Raw genomic sequence first — 11,458 nt, 5'->3', positions numbered from 1 at the left:
AAATATCCGGAGTAGAAACCGATAATTGGGATGCACTACTTGCTTCCCATATACATAACCCAACCATCCGGTACTTTATCCGCATCCTGCAAAACACAGTTTTTGGAAGACCGAACAACAGCAAAGTCAACGCCAAGGAATTATTCTTCCTCCACTGCGTCTTTGAAATGGATACAAAGGTAAATGCTGCTTCTTTCTTATTTTATCATATCCGCACCCTTTGTGCTAGAGGCTGCCAACCTTTTGTCATTGGAGGATTAATAACCACAATAGCACTTGGCTTAAATCTAGGGGACCGACTTCAAAACTTACAAGCTCTCCCACCCCTATTGATGGATATAAGTTATTGTCGTTCCAGCCGCCTAATCAAAAATAGGGTAGGCGGACGATATTATCTTATGGTGAGTAACCACGAAGTCCCAAGCGTTGTTTTACCCAACATCGCCCTCACAGATGTCACCAACCCCAACCGCTTCATCTACGACCTTAATGCTCCCGAAGCTACCGAGCCCTCACATGCAAACTCGTCCCCAGACGAGTTTGAAGAAATGGAGCAAGGCGATCAGGTTCCTACACACCAATCAGTCCCGCTCAACCCTTCCGATAACGCAGCTGGACCATCCTCACGACGTCGTCGACGAAGAAGGCCAACAACCAATGATGACATCATGGACGCTATTGATGGTATGCAAGCGCAGAATCTCGAAGTGATGCAAATGATGCGCCAGATGCAACAACAACAGGAAGCGAGAAATGCCATAACCGACCAGCGGTTCACTGAGTTGCTAAGCAGGTTTGACGACTTAGAAGTCCGTCAGCGATCGCCAGGTCCAAGAACAAGAGGCGGCAGGCAGCATTGATTTTAGTTCTTTTTTTCTTTCTTTTTTTCTATTTCTTTTGTTTTATTTGAAACATTGGGGACAATGTTTCATTTAAGTTTGGGGAGGAAAACCTTGTTCTTTCAACCTTCCCTTTTCAAGTATGTTATTTTCCCTTTCATTGTTATTTCCCTTCCTTATTATATAAAGAAAAAAAAATTAGTTATTATAATGTATATTTATTTTAAGTTAAGTCCCTAGTGTGAAAAATTTCCATTATCTATCCCTCAATTTTCTTGAGCCATAACAAAAATTTAACACAATCAATAAATATAAAGGTTGCTTATTTTATCAAACTTGAGTGAAATCAAGACAAATTAATTACCATACCAACGCTCTAAACAAACCTCAACATGTTAGATCGGAAAATTACCTATTATACCAACCCCTTGAACTTTTAGTTTTATAGTAACCCTGAGTAGTTTATACAAGAAGTCAGCACCATCTTAATAGCAAACTACGTGGAGGGCCGATGAATATAAGTGAATGATTCCCAAAATTACAAAAAATATATATATCAGGAAATGCACTAATTAAGTTAGGTGATCCTTACCCAATCATTTAATCTAAAGGTTGCAGATCATACAAAGCATGATACGAAAGATCCATTATGAGTTGGTTCAGCAGGTATCTGGTGCTGAACTTGGTAGAGCGGACTACGGTCCGATCCCCCGCAATTTGCAATGGACTAAATAACAAAGTTATCCAACTTATGTACCAGAGCTTCAAGCTAAAAAGGGGATCAAAATCACTAACCGGTCACTCCACTATGTGCGCGAAACGATAAAGGGCTTAATGTGATTTCGCTAGAATGAAAACGGGTGAAATAAGAGTAAAGGAACTAGGCTAGTTATAATAGCATGACTCGAACTGGTTTGCATAAGGTGAGGTTATCTGAGGTTGTAACGGTAGTTGTTGATGTCAAGATTAAACCTAGTTTACTTCTAAACAAGGTTTACTTGCAACCTAGTACGAATTGATGTGTGTTTTGAAATTTCATTTGGCTAAATTTTTAAACGATTTCTATATTGTATCTTGCTTGAGGACAAGCATAGGTCTAAGTATGGGGGAGTTTGATAACATGAAATAATATCACATTTTTGGACTCGATTTAATTAAATTATATTATTATTTGTTTCGATTTATTTCATTTTATTCGATATTACTTGGTATTTTTCCTTTTATTTGTCTCAGACAATTTATTTGAAGCATAAGTGAAAAAGGGAGAAAAATGGGTGCAAAAAGATAATGAAAAGCAAAATCCACAAAAGCCCAGCCCACAAGCCAGGAGCGCTGAACCTGTGACGACCGCCACACAAGGTGTGACGAGCATCACGCCTTACTACCTTGTGTTACGAGCGTAACACATGGTGTGACGCCCGTAACACCCCTCTCCTATATTTTAGGCTCCAGAAGCGCAACAGAGGCACGTTGAAGCCTATTGTTACGCTTGACCCTTGGAACGTGAAGATTTTAACGGAAAGGACTTTTGGAAACCGTTACAAACCATACTAATATAAATAGTTGCTCTTGGCCAACCCTGAAGCTCTCCGTCTCTTTCCGCCGTGCAAACATATTTTACAGCATCATTTTTTCTGCAGCTTTCTACTTTTATTTGCAATTTTTATTTCCTTTTCCAGTCAATCTTTTAAGCACTAAATTAATTTTTCACACAATAGTTTATACACCGGAAACTATTGTGTATCTTTTACTAGATCTAACCTTACGTTAGACCCTAGAATTTTATTCCTTCGCTTTTATTTTCCTGTCCTATTGAAGAATTCAAGAACAAATCCAACCGGTCTGTGGTGGAGTGTTCAAGATTGCTATTAATTACTCAGGTTCTTTAATTTATTGTTTTAATTTATATATGCCCTGCATTACTGTTTATTTATATTGTTTGCCTGATATGGTTTCATTTAAGCATGATGATTGTTTAGACCTGTTTAGCATGTCCGGCTAAGTATTTTAGATATCGGTATGTAAAGTAAGCGGAATGAAGGAATCGAAACTAAGTTGGTTTAATTTCATTTAAAAATAAAGTCACTCTTTTTATGGCCTCAATTTACAGCATTAATCCCAAAGTTTTTGTACGAGAGTAAAAGACGTAAAGAAGTTAAAGGCAATAGAGCGAAAGTTTGAGTTTTTAACTGGACTGTGTAAATTGGACATTAATTCTAAATCAGGGCGAAAGCAATTTTTAGAGTTAATTAAATTCTAATATTTTTTCAAAAAGTATTTTTAAAGGTTAAATGTGAGGACGAGAGTTAAGCATTTAGGTTTAATTATATAATCTAAGTCAACAGAGCGAGAGTTTGAGACGAGGGTGTTTAAACGGTTATTATTTTAATAAAAAGAGTTTCTATAGATTCTATTGTTTTCAAAAGGTGATTTTGGACTTAACTAATAAGTGACAGCTACGTTAATATAAAGTCATGGTCTATTCAACAGAGCGAGAGTTTGAGAAAAGGCTTTTAATCAATAGTGTCTACTGAAAAAATTTATTTTAAAACCGAGAAACCAACGAAGATTTGATTCCCTAATTACGACGAACTACATACCGATATCCGCTTAATTGATATTTAATTTAGATCTAGTTTTAGTTTTACTTTTCCCCCGAACAATCAAAGTATCATCCGCCTTAGCTTTACGAAGTAACCTTAGAAAACGGTATATCGATTCATAAGTCCCTGTGGGATCGATATCTTTTAAAACTACGCGATAGAACTGTGCACTTGCAGTTAGTACCCCATTCGACTCATAAAGTCGCGATCAAGAATCAGATGGCAGACGCTCTTGCCACACTTGCTTCAATGATTGTGGTTAAACTTTGGAATGAAGTTCCCAATATCACTGTGATACGCTTGGACTGACCAGCTCATGTATTTGCAATAAAAGAGGTGAAAGATGATAAGCCGTGGTATTATGATATCAAGTGTTTCCTTCAGAACCAGTCTTACCCGCCTGGGGCATCTGTGAAAGACAGGAAGACTCTGAGGAGATTATCAGGAAGTTTCTACCTCAATGGTGATGTGCTTTATAAGAGAAATTTTGGCATGGTTCTGCTCAGATGCGTGGATAGACACGAAGCAGACCTGTTGATGACTGAGGTCCATGAAGGTTCATTTGGTACTCATTCCAATGGACATGCCATGGCTAGAAAAATATTGAGAGCAGGCTACTATTGGCTGACAATGGAGTCTGACTGCTGCAAATATGTGAAGAAATGCCATAAGTGTCAGATTTATGCGGATAAGATTCATATTCCCCCGACACTTCTGAATGTGATTTCGTCACCATGGCCTTTCTCCCTGTGGGGAATTGACATGATTGGCATGATAGAGCCAAAAGCGTCCAATGGACACAGATTTATTCTCGTAGCAATTGATTACTTCACCAAGTGGGTTGAAGCGGCATCATATGCAAATGTGACTAGGCAGGTAGTTGTGAAGTTTATCAAGAATCAATTCATATGCCGATATGGTGTGCCAGATAAGATTATTACTGATAATGGATCTAACCTGAACAACAAGATGATGAAAAAGCTGTGTAGTGAGTTCAATATTGCACATCATAACTCTTCTCCCTATAGACCCAAGATGAATGGGGCTGTTGAAGCAGCCAATAAGAATATCAAGAAAATTATCCAAAAGATGGTTGTCACGTACAAAGATTGGCATGAGATGCTGCCATTTGCTTTACACGGATATCGCACATCCTTCTGCACTTCAACAGGGGCAACCCCTTTCTCTCTTGTTTATGGCATGGAGGTTGTACTCCCAGTAGAGGTGGAGATCCCATTAATGAGAGTCTTGATGGAAGCTAAGTTGATTGATGTTGAATGGGTTCAGAGTCGTTATGACCAGATGAGTTTGATTGAAGAGAAGAGATTGACTGCCATGTGCCATGGTCAATTATATCAGCAAAGGATGAAGAAAGCTTTTGATAAGAAGGTCAGGCCTCGTGTGTTCCGATAAGGTGACCTCGTGCTCAAGAAAGTCTTGTCTTTCGCGCCCGATTCCAGGGGCAAGTGGACTCCAAACTACGAAGGCCCATATGTTGTTAAGAGAGCCTTTTCAGGCGGTGCTTTGATACTTACAACTATGGATGGGGAGGACTTCACTCGTCCTGTGAATTCAGATGCATTCAAGAAATACTTCGCCTAAAAATAAAAACAGAATAGCTCGCTAAGTTGAAAACCCGAAAGGGCGATCCAGGCAAAAGTTAGAGACATAAAAAAATAAATATACATATCCCGCTAGATTGAGTACCTCATCATGGGGGCAATCTAGGCAAAAATTAGGGATTAGGCAAGTAACTGCACCCTGACAAGGCTTTGTTCTACAACTGTCATCTGTCAGAGATTCTTGCTCATTCATCATCAACCAAAGCTTCAAATACGTCGGATTCAGAATTGGTGGAGAAATGGTCATTATGTTCAATGTAGCCCTTTTCCAATATATATCACCAATTTCAAATTTGTAAAGATCTATGGAGTCTTGCCATTTGCAGACTACCATTCCATCAAATAAGTTTGAGCCTTTTATCCAATTATTTGCACTCTTATTTGTTTCTATTCAACAAATGTTTTGCATGTTTCCATTGAAAAAAGTATCATTATTTTAAATAATCGAATTTTTCATAAATTTGTTTTTTAAACAAAATGAACATTCACAATGACATAAGGATACTTAAGAGATCTCCAGTGCTCTCCCAAGGATAGTATGATCCCCAACATGGTAAGACATTTGTTCATATTCCTGGCATGTCTGTATCCTCTTCCTGCCGGAGCCTTTTGTGGTTTTTCCTACTAAGCAGGGTGTTTGGTAAGATATTCACCACTCTTCCCTTCAGCAGAGTAGCGACCTTTCCTTCTCAGCAGGTGTGATCTTTGGTAGTACGGTATTTGGCGGTGACCTTGGAAGCCTCCTGTTTGGCGGTTGTTCTCCACAGATCCCCCACTTTCTCGGATGGATTCCCCAATAGAGTTGCTCATGCGGCGGATTTTATCCGTGCAATAACTCATGTCCCCAGCTGGAATGACTGATGTTTGTTCCCCTGCAGAGATCTTTGCTTCCTGGTATCTCTTGCCCTCATCAGATTGGATACTCTCCAGTGAACCTGGCTTTCTCTCTTGAGATGTAGTACCGGATGTTTGTGTACTTATTCTTTGGAGCCGTTTGTGTTAGAAATGTCTGTTTGTCAGCATTCATCATACATAAACCATGCATGCGTGCACATAGTTTGATTGCATTCTTTGCCATATACCTTTGTTTGTAATCCCCTGCTAGTGGGTAATATGCTCCCCAAGCAGATGGCGGTGTCTGATCCCTCAATATAGAGTCAGCCCCTTAAGCAGAAAGTGTTTATCTTTCCTTCCATATTCCCCACCGAGTTATATCCTCGTGGATGATGGTTGTTTCTGTTCCTTCCCAACATATATTAGGATGGGTTTCCCTATTGAGTTATATCCTCACTAGGACGAGTTTTGATTCAGCTTGCCTCTTTAGTTTGATCCTAGATTGGCTTCTTGCGACTGTTTCCTGCACTCCCATGTGGTATAAATGAATAATTGCTCAGTAATTAGTAATCATTCATCTTATCCCCGGCGGAATCTGTGGTTTTCTACCCTTATACCGGTAGTTATAAACTCTATTTCATCCCCTTGCAGAGTTAACCTCTTACGGTTACTCTTCCGTGGTTTTCTATCCAGTATCCGGTAGATGTAATCCCCTCCTTGACGGTTACCATTATCCAATATTCGGTGTTGATATTCCCTCATTCTTTTGGATAATTGCTTTGATTAAGCACTTTATCCCCAACAAGTCATCTTTCATATACCGGTCGCCGGTAATGTTTGTTGCTCCCCTTGAATGGTCATCATATACCTAGTTTCGGTATCCCGATGCTTTTTTCTCTCGGTCGATTTATCCTTTATTAACCCAGTAACCGGTTGTGGATAATCTTCCATGCGAGTATATTATCTACGTTCTGACGGTAATAGATAATATATCTCATGCACTCTTTGGTCGAAGCCTTTTGTTCTTCCCCAGTTGAGTAAGATTCGAATCCCTTTGTGGAATCGAATGTCCATCCCATATCGAGTTTGCTTTTAGCCCTCTTTTGGATGATGAGTGTCTTGGGAATATTCCCCAATTCATGCTTTGGTTGATCACCTATTATATACCCAGTAACCGGCATCCCAAGTGTTCCCTCCTTCTGCTCCCTATTATGACTTTTTGTCCCCTGTGGAGTCAGATTTTCCTGAGTTGAGATATACCTTTTAGGTCTTCCTCAGATGATTTGGTTGATTGATATCTCTCACCCTTATACTGGTCTTAGATATTCATTCTCCCGGAGCATGTTTTTCCCTCGCCCTTATACCAGTGGGATCACATGATCTCTTTTTGAGCTTATTACCCAGTAACCGGTGATACCTCATTTGTTTTTCCTCAGCTGAGTCCTTAGTGGACATCTCCACATGAGTCCGGATTTTTATCCGAAGTATCCGTTGCGGATAATTTTGTTGTATTGGCATATTCCCCAATACATGCATCTTCGAGTCAGCTCGAGTCCTTCCATGGATTCATTTCATGGATTCTCTCCGTGTCTCTCAGCAAGTTTTAAGTCGTGACCTGCTCACGCGTTTTCATCCCTTTACTCCCCGGTAGAGTCTCTTCCCCATAGAATGAATTATTCATAAGGGATTGTCGTTTTCCTCCTGATCTTTGCCCTTGTGGACTTACCCCACAGCGTTTTATCATTTTCATGCATACATCTGCATCATGAGGTCTCTTAGGGACCAAAATTTGTCTCTTTGTTATTATTTAAGCCCATTCTACCCAGTCGAGACGAAGATTTTAACCTTCACTTCTCCAGCTAGAATGATCTTAAATAGGGGCATCTGTAAGACCTCAATTTTGTCCCTAAGATCCCTCATGGCATCATAACATTGCATTTTGCATTGCCTCAAGGATCATAAGCATCTTGGTTCCCTTTACCCTTGGGTGGGATCCCTTGTGAGTGGTTTGAGATCACCAAGCATGCTTGAATTGTATATCATTGTTTTTCTCATTTTGTTTATTAACCAAAAGCACAAAAAATATGTCACTAACATCTTTTGTTTGTAGCTTGAGCAATCACAACGTCAAGAGTTTCAAGGAGATCCTTTGTGCAGAGATATGGCCAAGGGAAGATGATAGCAAGCATGGTAATGGTTCCCAAAGCTCTCATCCATCAAATATGCCTCCCTAGCATCTCAACTCATCATTTTTATCAAATCAAGTCAAAAGGTTTGAGGTTTGTTCCCCAGAGAAACCCTAATTCATCTGTTCATCAACTATGCCTTGCTCTTGAAGCAACCTCAGCCCATGATCAAATACAGTCAAGGGAAGTTCTTTAATTCATCATTTCATGCATATTTCAACTTATTTGAGTATCCTCAATCATCAATTCATCAAGATATGGGTTGTGGACTTGAGAAGTTGATCAGTCAATTCATCTGACTATTTTGAAATACACTAAGACCTAACTTTTTATGTGTTGGTCAAATGGAGATGATTCCAAAAGCAGAAATGTTCTTAAGGACATTATGAACTACTTTCATGTTCATCAAAAATTGATTTAAAGCTTGGAAGGTCATCTCCCATTCCAAGACATTATAGGTCATTTTGACTGAAACCCTAATTTTGGGTCAACTTCCCAAGGACACAACTCATTCATTTTTTATGATCTTGAGGTAGGATCAAATGCATTGGAAAGCTTAAGATGTCTACTTCAAATGTTATGTTGAACAAAATTTCAAAATCTCAAAGGAAATACATGTGATAATGCAAGACATTATAGGTCCTTTTGGACCAAATGCATTAAAAGGCAAAAAAGTCCAACTTCAAGTGCCCATAACTCTTTCATCAAAAATCCAAATGATGCAAAATTTATGATTGTCTTGAAGAGATCTACAACTTTGATGTTGGAGGTTTTTCCATTTGAGGCTTGCATCATCAAAATAAAAGGGCTTGAACATTGGCCAAACTTAGAAACTTTGCCTTTACATGTTTTGCACCTTGCACTTTAAACTCAAATTTCACCAATTTCCACACTTCAAATGGATTTTTGCCCAACATAACAATTGTTCCTTACATCAAAACATTTCCAACCATTACTCACATGCTCATGTTTGGATTTGGCAAATGGCATTTTCAAAGAAGAGAATTTTTAGGCATGATTATGCATAACATGTTGGAACTCATTATACAAGCTTGTGCATTGCTAATTCCACGACCATTTTAGCTCAATTATGCTTCAGAGTTCATTTGGCATTGGATTTGGGCCTTTTGAATGATCATGCAAGCCCATGCAATGAATATCCAATTCCATGCACACGACTTTGATCACACTTACCTTGCCTTTCCATCTATAAATAAGAGCTCTATTCCATTCAAATTAGATCCATGAATCAACCTGAAATGCTGTTGAACTGAAAACCTAACCTCTCACCAAAGAAGCTATTTCACTTTTCTTCAAATTTTTCAGATCTAAAATTCAACTACATCTGGTTGAATCTTTGGATCTAAAGCTTCTAGACCTTCATCCTTTAGTCCATTGCACTTCTGTTTTGCCAAAGGAAGCAAGGAAGCAAGCTCAAATCTCCAGAATCCAAGGTTGTTCTTCAACTGGTTTTTTCTTCGAAACTCATCATCTATTGATCTATTTGCTTGGATTTTGTGTTGGCTGAAGTCCTCTCAATAGAGGCATCATTACTGTGCATTTAATTTTTGAAATCCATCAAGTTCTCATGAACATCACAGAATTTCCATCTCTGATTTCTCTCAATATAGAGATCTAGAGTGGAATTGAGTGATACAGGGATGATGTACATCATCCCAGCTTTCCAACGATGTATGGATCGTGTATTTTGGTTAAGCTTTTGAAACCTGCAAATGTCACCGGAGAAGAAGGTGGCTCCGGTGGTCGTCCCTTTGCCAGATTGATTGTGAGCCACACGATGTGTTTTCCATATTTGATCCTGGCGCTCCAATGTTATGACTTTTATTTAATTTCCATGTGGCTCATTTGACTGGAGTGTTTGGTGCGCGCGCATGCCATAGTTGTTTGATGATCCAGCTCAATTAATGAGCTTAGATCCAACGAGTGTGGATTTTCCATATTTTCCAATTTCTGATTTTTATTTTCTTTATTTCCTTTTATTTCAAAAATTCATATCTCTTTTATTATTGGTCCAAAAAATATGGGATCAATTGCATTCTTCTCCAAATAATTTCTAGTTTCTAATTTTGATTTTTAATATTTTTTATTTCACCATTTGATATTTTTTGTGAATTTTCTCTTTTCTGGTTATTTTTAATTCATTTTAAATAGTTTTTGATATTCAAAAAATACAAAAATATTTTCCTAACCTATTTGAATGATGATGAATCTATGAAAAATATTCTCATCAATTTTTAAATTGATTTAAGATTTATTTGAGATTTTAGTTCAATTAGGTTATTTTTATTCATTTTTAATTGATTAAAAATAGTTTCTGACTTTTAAAAATGCTGAAATTTTTTGTCAAACTTTGTTTGACCTTGTTGAACTTGGGATAAATCACTTGGACCTTTCAAGGTTGATTTGAAGTGATTTTGAAGTTTGACCTTTCTTTTATTTTTAATTCAAGTTTATTTTAATATTAAAAATGCCAAAAAATATTTTGCTTATTGTTTGACCTCCAATCTTCATCTCATTTCTGATTTCTCATTGTTTGACTTTGACTCTCAATATCATTTGGTCAACACATATGGATTGGTATATTTTATCTCACCTGATGCATTTTATTCTTTCCATTTCCTTTTCCATTATTCATCTCTTTCTTTTTTCTTTTTTTTTCTTTTTGATCAATGAGTTGAAGGTTAATAAGTTAGCATTGATTAGGGAGACTTAATCTTCTTTGATTCAAATCTAATTTATCTTGATCAATTGATCAAGTGAATGGCTTTGCATTAAGGATAGGTTGTTTCCTAAATCATGCAAAAGACTTAAACCAATACAAGATCAATTCTCTTCTTCTTTTTGGCATGGCAAGTTGTTGGAACTTGGTTCACTAATCAAGACTTCTAACTTATGTTGTTGCCTACATTATTATTGACCGGCCTCAGATAGTTGTGACTTCTACATAAGTCCAATTACGATTGCTTAACATAGCGCTAAATTTGCCTTATGGCACACTAACTACTAACACTAATCATTAACAATTAACATTTACTTTTTGCACTTTACTTTTATGTAATTTACTATTCTTGTACATATTATTCATTTGCTTTTTCCTTTGCTTACTTGAGCACATGTTTATGTTAATGTCATTTGCCTTTTGCTCACTTGAGCACATAATTGTGTATATATTATTGTGTTTGTGTTTTGTTTTCATTGTTGTGAACCAAATGCAAAGAAATGGACAAAATGGACTTAGACTTTAGGACCTTCCCTATGCAAATTTGGAGTCAAAGAGCAACTAGGCATTGGGCCTTTAGAGTGCTATAAAAAGTCAAAGAGCAACTAGGCATTGAGCCTTTAGAATGCTTAAG

The sequence above is a fragment of the Lathyrus oleraceus genome, chromosome 3 (genome assembly GCF_024323335.1).
Source record: "Lathyrus oleraceus cultivar Zhongwan6 chromosome 3, CAAS_Psat_ZW6_1.0, whole genome shotgun sequence".
Classification (NCBI taxonomy): Eukaryota; Viridiplantae; Streptophyta; class Magnoliopsida; order Fabales; family Fabaceae; genus Lathyrus; species Lathyrus oleraceus.
Note: the sequence above shows the minus strand (reverse complement) of the source record.